Below are 17,036 nucleotides of genomic sequence, written 5' to 3'. Positions count from 1 at the left end.
ATGGCGACATGGTTTGCAGAACACAGCATCCCTCGAAATACTGTATTCTAGCCACGGGAATTTTTCATACCACAGAACATTGAAGCTTCTTGCTTTGCCTGCTATGGTGGTGGCCGGGAATGAAGTGAGTCTTGGTCGGGTGGTGGGCTCGTTTATACCAGACAGGTCTGAGGGGACATCGATAGCCTCACTGCTGCTCCTGGCCACAGCTGACTCTGAAATTATGAACGAAAATAAGGCTATGATGAATAACGATTCGATTATGCCCATCAGAGTTCAAAGCTGCAGAAGAGCCCTTCATCTGGTCCCGAGAATCCAGCATAACATCACCTGCTTCTAAATAAAAGGCTCTTTCAACAGCAACTATTTTATTATTTTAAAAACGCTGTTTCATTTTATATTTTAACAATAAATGAACGGATCATTAAAAATGTCCCGAAATCAAAGTCAAAAGACATTTGCACAGGTAGAAGCTCTCCACTTATTGTGCTCAAATTCATATTTTAGAAATGACTCTATCCTGACAACATTAAAGGCAACTTCATATTTTGGTGAAATTACAAGTTGAAATGACTATACAACCCCTGGCAAAAATTATGGAATCACCGGCCTCGGAGGATGTTCATTCAGTTGTTTAATTTTATAGAAAAAAAGCAGATCACAGACATGACACAAAACTAAAGTCATTTCAAATGACAACTTTGTGGCTTTAAGAAACACTATAAGAAATCAAGAAAAAAAGATTGTGGCAGTCAGTAACGGTTACTTTTTTAGACCAAGCAGAGGAAAAAAATATGGAATCACTCAATTCTGAGGAAAAAATTATGGAATCACCCTGTAAATTTTCATCCCCCAAACTAACACCTGCATCAAATCAGATCTACTCCTTGACACTGACCCTATGCCATGACATTGACCCTATGTGTCTTTTTACAAGGAATGTTTTCGCAGTTTTTGCTCTATGGCAAGATGCATTATCATCTTGAAACATCCCCAAACATCCTTTCAATTGTCCAAAATATCAATGTAAATTTGTGCATTTATTGATGATGTAATGACAGCCATCTCCCAAGTGCCTTTACCTGACATGCAGCCCCATATCATCAATGACTGTGGAAATTTACATGTTCTCTTCAGGCAGTCATCATTATAAATCGCATTGGAATGGCACCAAACAAAAGTTCCAGCATCATCACATTGCCCAATGCAGATTCGAGATTCATCACTGAATATGACTTTCATCCAGTCATCCACAGTCCACGAATGCTTTTCCTTAGCCCATTGTAACCTTGTTTTTTTTCTGTTTAGGTGTTAATGATGGCTTTCGTTTAGCTTTTCTGTATATAAATCCCATTTCCTTTAGGCGGTTTCTTACAGTTCGGTCACAGACGTTGACTCCAGTTTCCTCCCATTTGTTTTTTTGTGCATTTTTCGATTTTTGAGACATATTGTTTTAAGTTTTCTGTCTTGACGCTTTGATGTCTTCCTTGGTCTACCAGTATGTTTGCCTTTAACAACCTTCCCATGTTGTTTGTATTTGGTCCAGAGTTTAGACACAGCTGACTGTGAATAACCAACATCTTTTGCAACATTGCATGATGATTTACTCTCTTTTAAGAGTTTGATAATCCTCTCCTTTGTTTCAATTGACATCTCTCGTGTTGGAGCCATGATTCATGTCAGTCCACTTGGTGCAACAGCTCTCCAAGGTGTGTTCACTCCTTTTTAGATGCAGACTAATGAGCAGATCTGATATGATGCAGGTGTTAGTTTTGGGGATGAAAATTTACAGGGTGATTCCATAATTTTTTCCTCAGAATTGAGTGATTCCATATTTTTTTCCTCTGCTTGGTCTAAAAAAGTAACCGTTACTGACTGCCACAATCTTTTTTTCTTGATTTCTTATAGTGTTTCTTAAAGCCAGAAAGTTGCCATTTGAAATGACTTTAGTTTTGTGTCATGTCTGTGATCTGCTTTTTTTCTACAAAATTAAACAACTGAATGAACATCCTCCGAGGCCGGTGATTCCATAATTTTTGCCAGGGGTTGTATAAAAAATCATCATGAGGTTTATGTCACAGAAATCCTACTTTACAATCACACTGCAGTCATTGTTGAATTATTTCGTGTTGCATTTATAATAAACATTTGTATTTATGTACAGTGTCTGTTTTTATGGTTGAAATGAGATATAAAAAATGTACAAATTTCCATGTTATTTTGTCTAAAAATAAATGTCCGAGGTTCCTTATGTTAAACAAGAAATTATCTAATCTGAAATAACAGGTGGTTTTAGTTTACAGATGAAAGGTTTCTAAAGAACCACCGATTGATTTATTTAGCTATTTTAATTACAAGTGTTCTAAACTTTTTTTAACAGTAATCAGAAATTTTGAGGTTAGAAACAACAACAAAAAAACATTTTGAAGGATTTTTCTTCAGAAAAGTGCTCTATAAATGAGCAGTCCTGTGATACGTATGTTTTGCACAGATCAGTGGTTTCTACCACTGCGTCACGGCTCAGAGCATAAATTGGATTGGATTGAACTTTGACTGCATCAGCCTGTTGACAAGTGGCAATGCGCGCACCCGTCAGAAGCGTCGGCTTTCCACGCGTTGGCTCGGCTTTCCACGTGACACGTCGGCTCGGCTTTCCACGCGTCGGCTTGGCTTTCCACGTGACACGTCGGCTCGGCTTTCCACGCGTTGGCTCGGCTTTCCACGTGACACGTCGGCTCGGCTTTCCACGCGTCGGCTTGGCTTTCCATGCGACCCGTCAGCTCGGCTTTCCACGCGTCGGCTCGGCTTTCCACGCGTTGGCTCGGCTTTCCACGTGACACGTCGGCTCGGCTTTCCACGCGTCGGCTTGGCTTTCCACGTGACACGTCGGCTCGGCTTTCCACGCGTTGGCTCGGCTTTCCACGTGACACGTCGGCTCGGCTTTCCACGCGTCGGCTTGGCTTTCCATGCGACCCGTCAGCTCGGCTTTCCACGCGTCGGCTCGGCTTTCCACGCGTTGGCTCGGCTTTCCACGTGACACGTCGGCTTGGCTTTCCACGCGTCGGCTTGGCTTTCCATGCGACCCGTCAGCTCGGCTTTCCACGCGACATGTCGGCTCGGCTTTCCACGCGACGCTTCTGACGCATCTAAAAAGCAACTCGTCTCATTGAAAAAATAATGTTTTTAGACCAATTTTTGATGCGTCTGACGTATTCAGTGTGAAAGGCCCATTAGCTTTTAACATATAGGCATACCTTGGCATGGAAGAGAAGGTGCTATTGCTGTAGACTGGAGCGCTGCTGAGGGTGAAGATGATTCCGAAACGTCAGTATCACAGTTTGCTGCCACCTCCGTTTGAGAAGAACAAGATGGGTTGTTCTCCAATTCATGCAGACGCCCACGAACAACAAAATTCAACAGACTTGTTTGCTTACACTGCTTAGACATTTCTTGACTTTCTGCTAACACGATGAGCCTGTGTACCACAAATGTCCGACGCTTTGAGAGACGTTGAAGAAGGGAGGGGCACGTTGTCACGCAATTACAATCTGATTGGCGTTTCAAGATGTAGCATAAGCATTATGCCACCCAAAATTGATACTTTGAAAATGAATTAATAAAAATCACAGAAGATGAACCAGATTTTTTGGACAAAATTTATTAATTGTCGCTCAGTGCTAATGCAATACCATATCATAGGAATAAAATGAGGCAACAACAGGTGACTGTCGAGTGCCGACTCATTGGATGGGGCGGGCCTGGCTGACAAGTGGGCGGGCCCAGGCCCATCCAGGCCCACCCTTGGCTGCGCGTCTGGAGTAGACCCTGAGGAAGATCCAGGACTAGGTGGACAGATTATATCTTCACACTGGCCTCGGAATACCTGAGTCAGAGGTGGTTACTGTAATGTAGCCCAGGAAAGTGATGTTTGGGGTCCTCTGCTGGAGCGACCCGATCCCAGATAAGTGGTTGAAGATGTTTGTATGTATGTATGTATGTATGTCTGACATTGCTTTGGGCTTTACAGGGCATTGTGAACTTTGATATGAAAAGTTACACATGATGGCCATTAAAGCTCTGATTGCCGTTGTCACCGTTGTGTCTATGGATTCTTTCATTTCTCCAGCTACATTCAATAAGCAGGGAAGCTTAGGCATTGCTAACAGCTAGCAGTGTAACTGCTTTAAAGTCCTGCATAAACACCACAACTGTCGTGTTGAGACTGCTAACTTTCCAAGCCTTCATGGTCACACTCTTGCAAAATTGGTAGCTATGTCCCTTGACAGCTTTGTGGGCAGTCCCCTTGTGCCTATACCCTTGTAACACATCAGAGCACCCGGGGGTGGTGTTGGGCTACTGAAGTTGTGGGGTGAACTGAGATTTACTACTCTGGCTCCCACTGCACTGCAAGATGTATTTGATGATTTCAACCATTTATATTGAAATAAATCCCTTTGAGCTAAGGTTTGCCAGATCACAAATGGGGGACTGGACCCTATAATACAGTTGATTTTTTTTAAACATTATATTATATTATAATAGCCAAATAGCATGCATGTGTGTGTGTTTGTGTGGCTTCTTTTATGGCTTTAAATGTTGTTATTTTGGTTCATGTTAGTTTAACAGTGTTGTGGGTGTTATTGATTTATTGTGTTTTTGTAGTCCAATTGGTTTAGTCAGTTTAGTTAAGTGTCATGTTGCTGTTACCACGAGTGAGTTAAGTATCATGTTGCTGGTGCCATGAGTGAAAAAAGTATTGCGTTTGATGTCTTCTGTCATCATCTCTGTTTGTGCATGTGTAAAATTAGATGCACCTACTTGTGGCAGTATGTGGAAAAGACAACAAGCGCTCCGTGCATGCATGCTCAAATGGCTACTGTATATGATACTTGAATTCCACTGCAAACCTTATATTTAATGACTTATCACTGTAATGAGGAGGGAATAACACACAGCTGGATATGGGGCAGCTCAGCAGCAAGTGCCACCTGACTTTAGGTCTTTCAGAAACAAAGGAACATATATAAAAAGTCATGCAATTTAAACATCATTCACAAGATTTGATTGTAATTGGGCTCAAATTAAAGGTGAAAATCTACAATAGAATCCATTGTTTGCTTTCAGAACAAATAGGTATTAATTGGGAGCTGAAATAATTTATGGGTCTTGCTGTATGTATTTTGAGTCTTCAGTAATTATATACTGTACTTTTCATGTGTCTGTATCATTGCCACTCCCCAACACACACACACACACACACACACACACACACACACACACACACACACACACACACACACACACACACACACACACACACACACACACACACACACACACACACACACACACACACAAATACTATATATGACATGCACACAAACACGGACTCCCATTATCTCGGCTTGGCTATACCACTAATTATCATCATATATCATGACTGTCCCATATATCATTTATGTCCCAACAAAAATACCTCTATCTGCCTTAGTGTAATAAATAATGTTCAAACATATTACGACAGTAAACCTGTGGATAGTTGAGATACACTCACAGAAATATTTAACCCTACATGACAAATTCTCATTTACATTTTTTAGATGATTTTAATACAAACCTACCAAATAAACCTTACATGATGCATATTCATTACTGTAATAAATCTTATTTATTTGAATTGCATAATAATTATGTTACCTATACAAGATAAATGGCATAGGTAACATAATTATTATGCAATTCAAACAATATACTTTATGTATTTTAAATAAATACTGTCATTATTACTGATTTAGAGTAATTCTATTTTATTAATACTAAATACATAAAGCTGAGGATTATGCATTTCAAATGAATAGGATTTATTACAGTAATGAATATGCATCATCTAAGGTTTATTTGGTAGGTTTGTATTAAAATTATCTAAAAAAGTAAATGGGAATCTGTCACGTAATAAAATTACATAAATCTTAAAAGTTAGGGTTAAATATTTCTGTGAGTGTACAGTGAAACCAGACAGTATTCACAACGCTTCACTTTTTACAGTTACAGCCTTATTCCAAAATGGCCTTATTCCAAAAATTAATTCTTTCCATCAACATTCTACACACAACACCCCATAATGACAACATCAAAGTTTTTTCTTAATTTTTGCAAATGTATTAAAAGCAAAACACTATGAAATCACATGTGCATACCTATTCACACCCTTTACTGAGTACTTTGTTGATGCACCTTTGGCAGCAATTAAATATGATGCCACAAGCTTGGCACACCTATCTTTGGGCAGTTTTGTCATTTTCAGATCTCGCCAGAGATGTTCAATCATTTTCAGGTCTGGGCTCTGGCTGGGCCACTCAAGGACATTCCCAGAGATGTCCTGAAGCCTGAATCCTTTGATATCTTGGCTGTATACTTAGGGTGCCAGATCCGGTTCTCGAGATCTACCTTCCTGACAATCTTAGTTATCTCCCTGCTCCAACACACCTGAATCCAATGAAAGCCTCATTAAAAGCCTGCTAATGAGTCTTTCATTGGATTCAGGTGTGTTGGAACAGGGAGACAATTAAGAGTGTCAGGAAGGTAGATCTGGAGGACAGAACTTGGGCACCCCTGGCTTAGGGTCATTGTCCTGCTTAAAGAATAACCATTGCTCCAGTCTGAGGTTAAGAGTCCTTGGGAGCAGGTTTTCATCCAGGATGTCTCTGTACATTGCTACATTCATCTTTCCCTCAATCCTGACGAGGCTTCCAGTTCCTGTGAGTAGAATTTTGATAGAAAAAAAAAATGAAATTCATCTATTTTCGAATAAGGCTGTAACATGAAGTGTAGAAAAGGTGAAGTGTTGTGAATACTTCCTGGACCTACTATAGCTTCCTGTAGTCTCTTGCCACAAACCCTTTCCTCATTAACTCTGAGTGGAGGACACTGTGCCTTCATGGGGGGGGGGGGGGTTCATATAGACACACACAAAGAGAAAGACACAATTGCAGAGTGGTCTCTGTGGCCACTTTGGTCTGAAATAGCATGAACTCTGCAGCAGAGGGAGATTTATGAAGCCCAGAGCCTTCACCTTCCTCCGGGCTGGGAGCAAAGAGCTGTTCTCAGCAGAGTCCTCACTGGGATGACGATCGTTCAGGTCGAAAGGTGCGTTCACACCAGCGCTGTAAAACATATTTCACATGCAGGCATATTGCTGCAGTGTTGCATGGAGATATTTGGCTGGATTGCCAGACAGATGTGACAAATGTTTCGAATAGACTAATTAGTTGAAATATGACCTGATTTGTGCTGTTGGTCAGTGACTGTTCTCAAAATGAATGAGAAAACAAATATTATGTTTATTAGAAAATCCACAACTGTTGGTCAGTATGTTTGCCTATTAACCATAAGTCAGTGGGAGAGGACTTGGGCTAGCATTATGTAGACCTGGTTTGATTTCTGGTCCCACTAGCCCTGTGTAAATGAACGAGGCACTTCATCCACTTCATCCATCCAGCTGGAAATGTGTACCTGCTTCGTCTGGGACATAACTTGCAATGGACTGGGATCCTGTCCAGGGGAAGTCATGGACTCTTGTTCTTTCACATGACAGTAACCTATAGGCACCCGTACCAATGGGCCATAGACCTTATATGTATAAATCTTCCTACATTATGAAAAAAAAAAAATATTCCATAGTGAAATAGTCTTTCATCTCTTTAGCTACCAGATTTAATGAAAAGAAAATGTACTTTCAAAGTCTGTGTTGAGACAGACTTTGTTGAAACAATTCCTTTGAATTCATGCTTGGTTTGTGCTCTGACATGCACTCTCAACTGTGAGGTCTTATATGTAGACAGGTGTGTGTCTTTCCAAATCATGTCCACTCAACTGAATTTACTCCATGTGGACTCCAAATACGCTGTAGAAACATCTCAAGGATGATCAGTGGAAACAGGATGCACCTGAGCTCATTTTTGAGCTTCATGGCAAAGGATGTGAATATATTCTTGTTTTTTATTTGTAATAAATTTTCAAAAAATTTAGAATTTTGACAAAAAAAAAAATCCATTTTGGAATAAAGCTGTAACAACAAAATGTGTAAAAAGTGAAGTGCTGTGAATACTTTCTGGAAGCACCGTACACCTCCTTATGAATGAATAAGATTAAGTATAACATCATCGAGCCTCAATAACTAAGAGCACCAACTTCTTAGATGGTGGATTTGGATAGCTAAACAACTCAGCAAGTCACATTTTTTCAGACATTTGTAATAAAATGCTCTGAAAGGACAAATGCAGTCAATGCCACACCAGATCCCGGCTTTTGGTAACTTGGACCTGGCATGGTAGTTCTCACGCAAAGCAACCATACCCTCAATGTTGTATAATGTTTTGGGATAAAGTAGTGTAAATGGATGGGTTGTATAAAAATTTAGCCCCTGCATATTTGTCGTAAACAACGAAATTACCTGTAGATCAAAACCGTGCATTGGTCCAGACTGTAAACTTGTTTATTTGCTACCTTCAACCCATGAGGAACTTCACAAACCCAAACCCAATTTTAGCTGTCTCACATATATCACACTGGAACCACCCCCAAATCCCAAGAGTCAAAATGTCAACCCTAGTGAGGTCCTCAGTTTGGGTGTCATTGACATAAGGTCATTGTCCTCAGAATCATTGTTGATAAATTGTCTCATTATGGAACACTGATGTGATTGGTTCATGTGACACATGGCTGAACCTACCGCTGTCCTCCCCTTAAATGAAACCTGCCCACCAGCGTACACATTTAGTCACATCCCTCGCGATACAAAGCAGGGTGTTGTTTTAATTCATAACTCTGGGTATAGCTCACTGACTCTTGTGGATCTCAAATATAATTTGTTTGAATATTTGGCTTTCTGCTCGCACAGGATACTATGTATAGCTAAGGCCAGAAGAATAGAAATCAACCATGTTTCTTTGTCACCCTATATAGGACCCCTGGCCCACATTCTGAATTCTTAGATTAATTTGGTGAATTTATCTCTAATTTGGCAACCCGTGCTGAAAACATTTTGATTGTTTATGACTTCAACACTCATGTAAACAAGTGTTTATGACTTCAACATTCATGTAAACAAGTCTTCTGACCCCCTCTGCAAATCATTCATGGACATAATTGATGCATTAGGATTCCAGCAATGCATTCAGGGTTTGACTCACACTAATGGATCTGGTCCTCATTTGTGGCATCACCATCTCAAATATTGACATTGTGTCTCTTGCATCAGTGGTTTCACATCACTCTGTTATTAAGTTTACAGTCTCTTTGTCTTGTCCACTTGGATGAGACACTTATTTATCACTACGACAACACATCAACTCCTCAGCTACAATTGAATTTGGAGCCAGACTACCTGATATTTTAGTGTCACTTTTAGAACATGATCATTCAGTAGATAGTCTTGTGGACAGCTTAAATTTAGCAGCACATTGGACATGATCTCTCAACCTAGACTAAAACCACCCCCACCACCCATACACACTCCCCTTGGTTCAATGATCATGTACGTGGCATCAAGCATATGTCTAGAGGTCTGGAGCAAAAATGCCTTAGTATTCCACCCCACGTGGCACAATGCTATCCTGGACTAAAAGCATGCACTAATGGCAACAAAATGAGCCTACTGCTCTGATTTGATTAACAAAAACAACCATAATTCAAAGTTCTTGTTTGACATGGTTGCAACACTTACATAGCTCTCAAGTTGTGATACACTCAAGGAATTATTTTCCACTGAATCTTGTCTGGTAGGTCACAACGGTGAAATGTTGGAGAATGTCATGTATTAGCATGAGTGTGTGACAACATGTTGAGTCTCATGCCGAATGTGTGAGACCTGACAGGACCGCCTTAAAGCGCGAGTCTCACTCCAAATGAGTGAGACTTGAAAGCTCTGCAATTATTCAAGGACAACCGCCTGTAAGTCACTCTCCAATTACAGCCCAAGATTTCTTAGATTACTTTGAAAAGAAAATTAATGACATTAGGTTATCCCAGCATGCCTAAGTCCTGCCACTGCACCCTGTTATTGATATGGGTGCCATCACTGATACATCACCTAGATTTACTGAATTTGATATTATTTCATGGGGTGTGCTGACAGAATTAACTAACTACCAACTTCTGCTAAATGCACAACCTGTCTCTTCGACCCTATACCAACAAAACTGTTTCAGGACCTGTGGCCTACTCTTGGGCCTACTGTACTGGAAATTATTTACCTGTCACTAACCTTGGCATCTACTCCTAAAAGTTTCAAATCTGCAGTGATTAAGAATCAGAATCACAACAGCCTTTATTCACCAAGTATCAACAAGAATACAAGGAATTTGACTTTGGTTTGAGCTGCACTCTCTCTGTACGGCATGTATAAATATACATTAAACACTGAATAATTCACAGTGAAAATCTGCAAATGAAATGTGCAAGTAAAATAAAATGTGCAATAAGAGAAAAAATGTGTGAAACAGACAAACAGATTGAAGTTAAGTTGTACATGAGGTATATGAATTAGTGAATGTTTTGGCAGGTTAATTTGTTCATCAGTGTGATAGCCTGTGGAAAGAACCTGTTCCTGTGTTTCACTGTTTTGACGTACTGAGCTCTCTAACATCGACCAGAGGAGAGGAGTTTGAACAGAGTGTGCCCAGGGTGTGAGGGTTCTGCAGAGATCTTACCAGCTCACTTCCTGGTCCTGGACCAGTATAAGTCCTGGACGGAGGGCAGGCTGGCTCCACTGATTTTTTTCTGCAGACCTGACAGTTTACTGAAGTCTGTGGGTGTCATGTTTGGAGGCAGAGGGAAACCAAACATAGATGGAGATGCAAAGGACAGACTGGATGATGGATGTGTAAAAGATGATGAGCAGTTCCTGGGGCAGGTTGAACTTCATGAGCTGTCTGAGGAAGTACATCCTCTGCTGTGCCTTTAGGTGGATCCCAGGGAACAGGAAGTGTCCACAGTAGGCACAGTGTTGTTGAGGATGGAGAGGGGGGAGTGATGGTGGGTTCTTCCTGAAGTCTACTGTCATCTTCACAGTCTTGAGTGGGTTCAGCTCCAGGTTGTTCTGACCACACCAGAGGACCAACTGTTCCACCTCCTGTCTGTATGCAGTCTCATCACCATCCTGGATGAGTCCAGTGATGGTGTTGTCATCCACAAACTTCAGGAGTTTAACAGAGGGGTCCCCTGAGGTGCAGTCCTTTGTATAGAGGGAGAAGTGCAGTGGGGAGACCACAAACCCTTGAGAGGCTCCAGTGCTGATTGTTCATGTGCTGGATGTGATGCTCCCCAGCCTCACCTACTGTGTCCTGTCCATCAGGAAGCTGGAGATCCTCTGACAGGTGGGAGCTAGGACAGAGAGATTGGAGAGTTTTTTGTGGAGAATGTCAGGGATGATGGTGTTGAACACCAAGCTGAAGTCCACAAACAGGATCCTCATGTACGTCTCTGACCTCTGACAGAGAGGAAAAAAAAAGAATTAGGTGGCAGAAAGACTACAAATAAGGTATAATTTGTATACTAAGGTGATTGCCGGCCACTAACCCTAAACTTCACTAAAAGACCCAGACTTTAGATAAAGTTGAGGCCATGACCCGCTCTGTTTACTAACAAAATTAATTTAAAAGGGTAGGAAGCATAGTACCATACCATGCCAGTATAATATGGCACTGTGCTTCCTACCCTTGGTGGGAATGTGCTTGCATGGTTGACATCCTACCTAACCAGTCACTCTTGCTGTGTCCTGTATAATAACATTACCTCTAACCTTGTTGCCATGAAATACAGGGTTCCACAGGGGTCTGCCTAAGGCCACCTGCTTTTCTTCCTTTATATAGCACCCCTTGGGCATATACTGTGGCATTATGGGAATTACTCATCACTGCTTCACTGATGACACTGAGTTGTACATGATGATAACTGGTGGTAATCTCATACACATAAAGTCTTTAGAGGATTGCCTTGTTTGACCCACACAATAGAGAAATGATGAGGATTGCCTTTTTCCACCTTCAAAAATATAGCAAAGATTCTTCCCATCTTGTCTATGGCTGATGCAGAGACTCTGATCCATGTATTTCTCTCCGCCATGTGGGTCAAGATTCTAAATTGTTTCCAGAGAAGGTAACGTTTGACCATTTTGATGATAAAAGAGTGTAAATCCTTTATATGACTATTAAAAATCAAAATTATAGTGATGCCATGAAAAATGCAAAGGGACTACAGCTTAAAGAAACAATTACACTTCACTAGTTCCTACATAAAACTGGATTTTAGCGCTCCTGTTGTGTGGACCGCCCGAAGAGGAGGTACTGCTGGCCCACCACCAGAGGGCGCCCTGCCTGAAGTGCGGGCTTCAGGTACGAGAGGGCGCTGCCGCCACGGACACAGCCGGGAGTGACAGCTGTCACTCATTATTTCCTGACAGCTGTCACTCATTCATGCCTCATCATCTCACTCCATAAAACCCAGATGTCATCTCCACCTCATCGCCGAGATATCGTACTTCTATGGAGGTAACCTTCTCAGCCTGCAGATTCAGATGAGTGGTTACACAGACGCTGCACGAGTGTGTGTTAGAGGCGGAGGTGGCATTCCCACCGTTGTTGTTACTGGGTGTACACACACCCACACTTGACTGTCTTTGCTCTTCGCCAGCAGTACCAGATCCGACAGTCGGGGACGGTGATCACCTGGGAATTTGGGACTTGGCGGCTCCAGTATTCACCAGGTTCGGTGGCGGCGGAAATCGTGTGGTTCCGGCTCTTCTCAGGACAGACGTCTTCTATCCTCGAGCCTGCCCACACGTCACCTTTGTGGATTGACTGTTATCAGATTCTGAGATTGTATGTTCGTTGTGCACCTTCACAACATTAAATTGTTACTTTTTGGCTCATCTATTGACTGTTCATTTGCGCCCCCTGTTGTGGGTCCGTGTCACTACACTTTCACAACAGCTTCATTAGGTTGAAGGATATCACTGCGTGATATTTATGTTCCTGCATGTCTAAATTCACCTCCCTGTGTACATCCAGCCAGCTCATAGGCTAGGGAAGGATTTTGTCACTGAAACAAGCTTGTGTGTTTTTTCTTTTTCTTTTGTCCAACAAAGTATGTGCCGCTTCGCTGCCTTTATTAAAGTTTGTGCTGGTCCTCTGGTGCCACATCATGAATAATTCTATTTCTATTTATTCGTCTAGCTTTTATCTTGGAGAGACACATGAATCACCCAGAGCTTGTGTCCCCAAGCGATCGTGGTTTTTATCTGCCTTCTCTTTTTACTTTTCCTGCAATTTCTTCCTTTCTCCAGTGCATTGTAATCTCTTTTGCCGGTGTTCGCTCTCTCTCATTTTGCCCATCTCCCTCCCAGCCGGTGTCGTCCCTTAAGTCTAAAAGCGCTGCTGGCCGCAGTAGGTACTGGTTTTCAGGGATTTTCTCCCCCCTCCTTCTTTAAATGTCATCCCCTCGCATTATCACGTGGTGTTTTGGAGCAAGATTCCCCAGAGCCAGGCTGTTTGAAGTATTGATTGAAGTGTATTTGTCCCCTGAGGAGCTTTATGTAAGAGGAATGCAAAAACCAACAAAGTCGTAGAGAGGGGACGGGTAGAGGGGAAGGTGAGAGGGAGACAAAGAGGGACCAGAGGATGAGGGGACTGGGGCATTGAGAGGAAGATGCTGCAGACGGGTAGGCAGAAAAACATGTCCAGCATAAATAAGAGAGTATAATCATGTACCTGCACCACAACCCGAACCATCTAGTTGAAGAGCTGTTGGATGTGTGTTATCATCCAGCACACAAACCTGCACAACCAGAGAGGTGCTTCATAGATCCAACAGGGCATGGTTGAAAATAGGCCAGTGCAGGATGCCGTCTTAATTCTGTCTTTATTGTTCCCATAAGATCATTATGCTTTTCTCAGGTGCACAGAAGGGGGAAACAAATATCACTTTGCTCTCACAGAGAGACAAAAAGCTGTTTTATTTAACATACGTGCAACACAGTGCAGCAGAAATAACTAGAATTATGACAGCTGAGGGGTGTTTACTGACAGCTCAGAATGATGGCTCTTTGTTCGAGACTGAAAACTTGTTTGCCGTGTCTGTGCAGCAAATAGATTTTTTTTTTTTTGATTGTTCAGCTGTAATCAAACAATAAATACAAACAATAAAGAAACTGTCAAGTGTCAGCTTTTTGAAATACTTACAGTCAAACTGCACTCATCAAAAAACATGAATATTTAGTGTCTGCTTCTTTCTCTGCCCCTGACTATGGAAGCGTATTGCATTCACTTGATAAATTTATTTTTTTGTGTTCTTTTTGGAGTAATTATTTCTGTTTTTTTCTGAGTAATTTATTTTTATGGTTGGTTTTTCAGAGTAATTTTTCATGATTTTCTGATTTTTTTTTCTTCTGTTTTTCGAACCAATTTTTTTTCTGAGTTTAGAGAGCATTTGAAGACGCAAACATTCATTGAGAGCTCGATTTGGTAACAAACATGACATTGTTCAGTTTAATCCAGTTTTACTTTGATCTGGGTTTAAGACACTGGGAGACTGTCCTGTCTTTAAGTCATGTAGATGATATTATCATTAATTTGTCGACTCTATGCAGGCACCTGAGGACTATTTCAGAAAAAAAAAAATACTCAGAAAAATGGGGGGGGGGGGGGGGGTTACCACAAAAAGCACAACAACAAAAATAACTCTGAAAAGTGGGAAAATAATTACTGTAAAAAAAATAGTAAAACCCCCCAGAAAATAGTAAAAAAAAAAAAAAAAAAAGTCAAAAAACAAACCTAAAAATAAATTACTCAGAAAAAAAAAACCTCAGAAAAACAGAAATAATTATTCTGAAGAACAGACAAAAAATAAATTACTCAGAAAAACAACCCAAAAAATTAATTTATCAAGTGAATGCAATACGCTTCTGTACCTGACCTAGGCAGTGTGTCTGCATTGGAGTTGGCCCCTGGTGAAGGACTGTCGCTGCCCACTGCTCCTAGTGTTTGGATCGTCATATGTCATATGTATGTATGTATCGACACTGAACAAAACTATAAATGCAACACTTTTGTTTTTGCTCCCATTTTTATATGAGCTGAACTCAAAGATATAAACATTTTCTATATATACTAAAGTCCTATTTCTCTCAAATATTGTTAACAAATCTGTCTAAATCTAAATCTGTGTCACTGAACACTTCACAACTTGCATGTGAATGTACAACCATCAAATTTCATTTTAACAATATAAGCACACGATAAAAGTTGTGACATTCAGTACAGTTACTGGAAACAATCCTGTCAAGTACCACCAGTGAGTCAAATTTAGAGGCATCTTTAAACCTGCAACTTCTGAACCATATTTGTGATTTTCAAAATGTGAGTTAAGCCCCCGTCATACATAGCAAGAATGTGCAGGAACCAGGTCGAAACGGCAAATTATGACCATCATCGGACGCATCATGGGAGGTAAAGAGGTGTGGTCAGCAGTGTCAGAACGCATCCAGACTACCTCGTCCACACATGCACAATGGCATCCAAAGGGCATGTAGACAACAGGTAGATGACACAGACTGCTGTCAGACGGACATCAAAGGTACTGAAGACTGCCCGATGTCCAAATGTCTGGATGACAAACACGGGACTGGAGAGGGAGGGAGCGCTGTGTTCCTCATGTGCATTCGTGTGGCGCTGAAATTATCACTCAGTCATGTGTGTGTGTGTGTGTGTGTGTGTGTGTGTGTGTGTGTGTATATGTTCATAAATGAGCCATTAAGCGGGCACTGAACACTTTTGCTGAAAGTTTGCTGGCGGTGGACCAAGCAGTCACACCATGTGTCACATGCAGCCTTTCAAGCGAACTTTAATTTCTTATTTGCTCACTTCAGCAGCACAACACAACTCTGTACACTGTATTGTCAGTTGGATTATCACATGGAATTTAATTTTTGCAGCTGGGTGAGGCTTTTCACCACAGGCTGTGGTTTGGATCCTATGCCCTCTGCGCTGTCCTGTTTCCATGCTGGAGGTGAGTTTCATGTTTAATAATCTTGTCATGGCCTGGGATACAGTTCCACATCACACCTCCTACAGAGTTTTGATGGTGGTCAGGTAATAATATGTATATTACAGTGGTGAGATCCATTCAGCTCCATGCCTGACGTGCGCCATGATGCATTACTGTGCATGAGACCACGGAGAGATGCAGCGGCACACAGTACTTTTGGTTTTGATTGTGTGCTGTTCAAACCCACTGTACATGATGAATGTGTGCCACATAAATGTTATTACATATCAACATTTCCTTTGCTCTCCCTGGCCGGGGTCCAGTGGAAGTGGACATCCCACAACATGTGTTCTATGTGATCTAAGTGATCGGTCACAGGCTTTGCTGTGACAGATCGAGCTCAGAGCTCAATCAACCATGATCAGATCATTTCAGATACTGTTTTGATGCCATCAGAATATGTAGACTGCGAACAGATGACACAATAACTGCACACAGACCGCCGTCAACTGTGCGTTCCATCTCAGTGATGCCAAGACTGTTTTGAACATGTGCAACACACTCGAGACAGCCGAGCAAATGGGACCAAATATGTAAACTGCTCATAGGCTGCTGTCTATAGGTCTTCAGACCGCACCTCAATATTTCCCGATTGTGTCCGGATGTGTCATTCTGACAAAATTTGGCCTCAATCAGTGTATGTGTGATGGGGGTAGTACAGTTCGATTTCTTTAAGGAACAGTCAAGAGACCACTAATTTTTCCCAATCTTTGTGAAAATGTGCACAGTATATGAGACTAACTCTCACAAATATATCAGCATAGTTTTTTTGTTTTGACAGCATGCCCCATTATGATCAATGGAGAATCTGTAAAGGATATGAGGTTGCATCTCAGCAATGCTTTGATGTAATAAATACAATCTTGGAATGTGGATTAAGGATCTGATTGTGAGGAAGGGGATAAATTTGAACCCTGGGGGTGGAAGGTTGCAAA

Source organism: Thalassophryne amazonica, chromosome 10 (genome assembly GCF_902500255.1).
Source record: "Thalassophryne amazonica chromosome 10, fThaAma1.1, whole genome shotgun sequence".
In the NCBI taxonomy this organism is placed as follows: Eukaryota; Metazoa; Chordata; class Actinopteri; order Batrachoidiformes; family Batrachoididae; genus Thalassophryne; species Thalassophryne amazonica.
The sequence above is the reverse complement of the archived record's forward strand: the minus strand, read 5'-3'. Positions refer to the sequence as shown.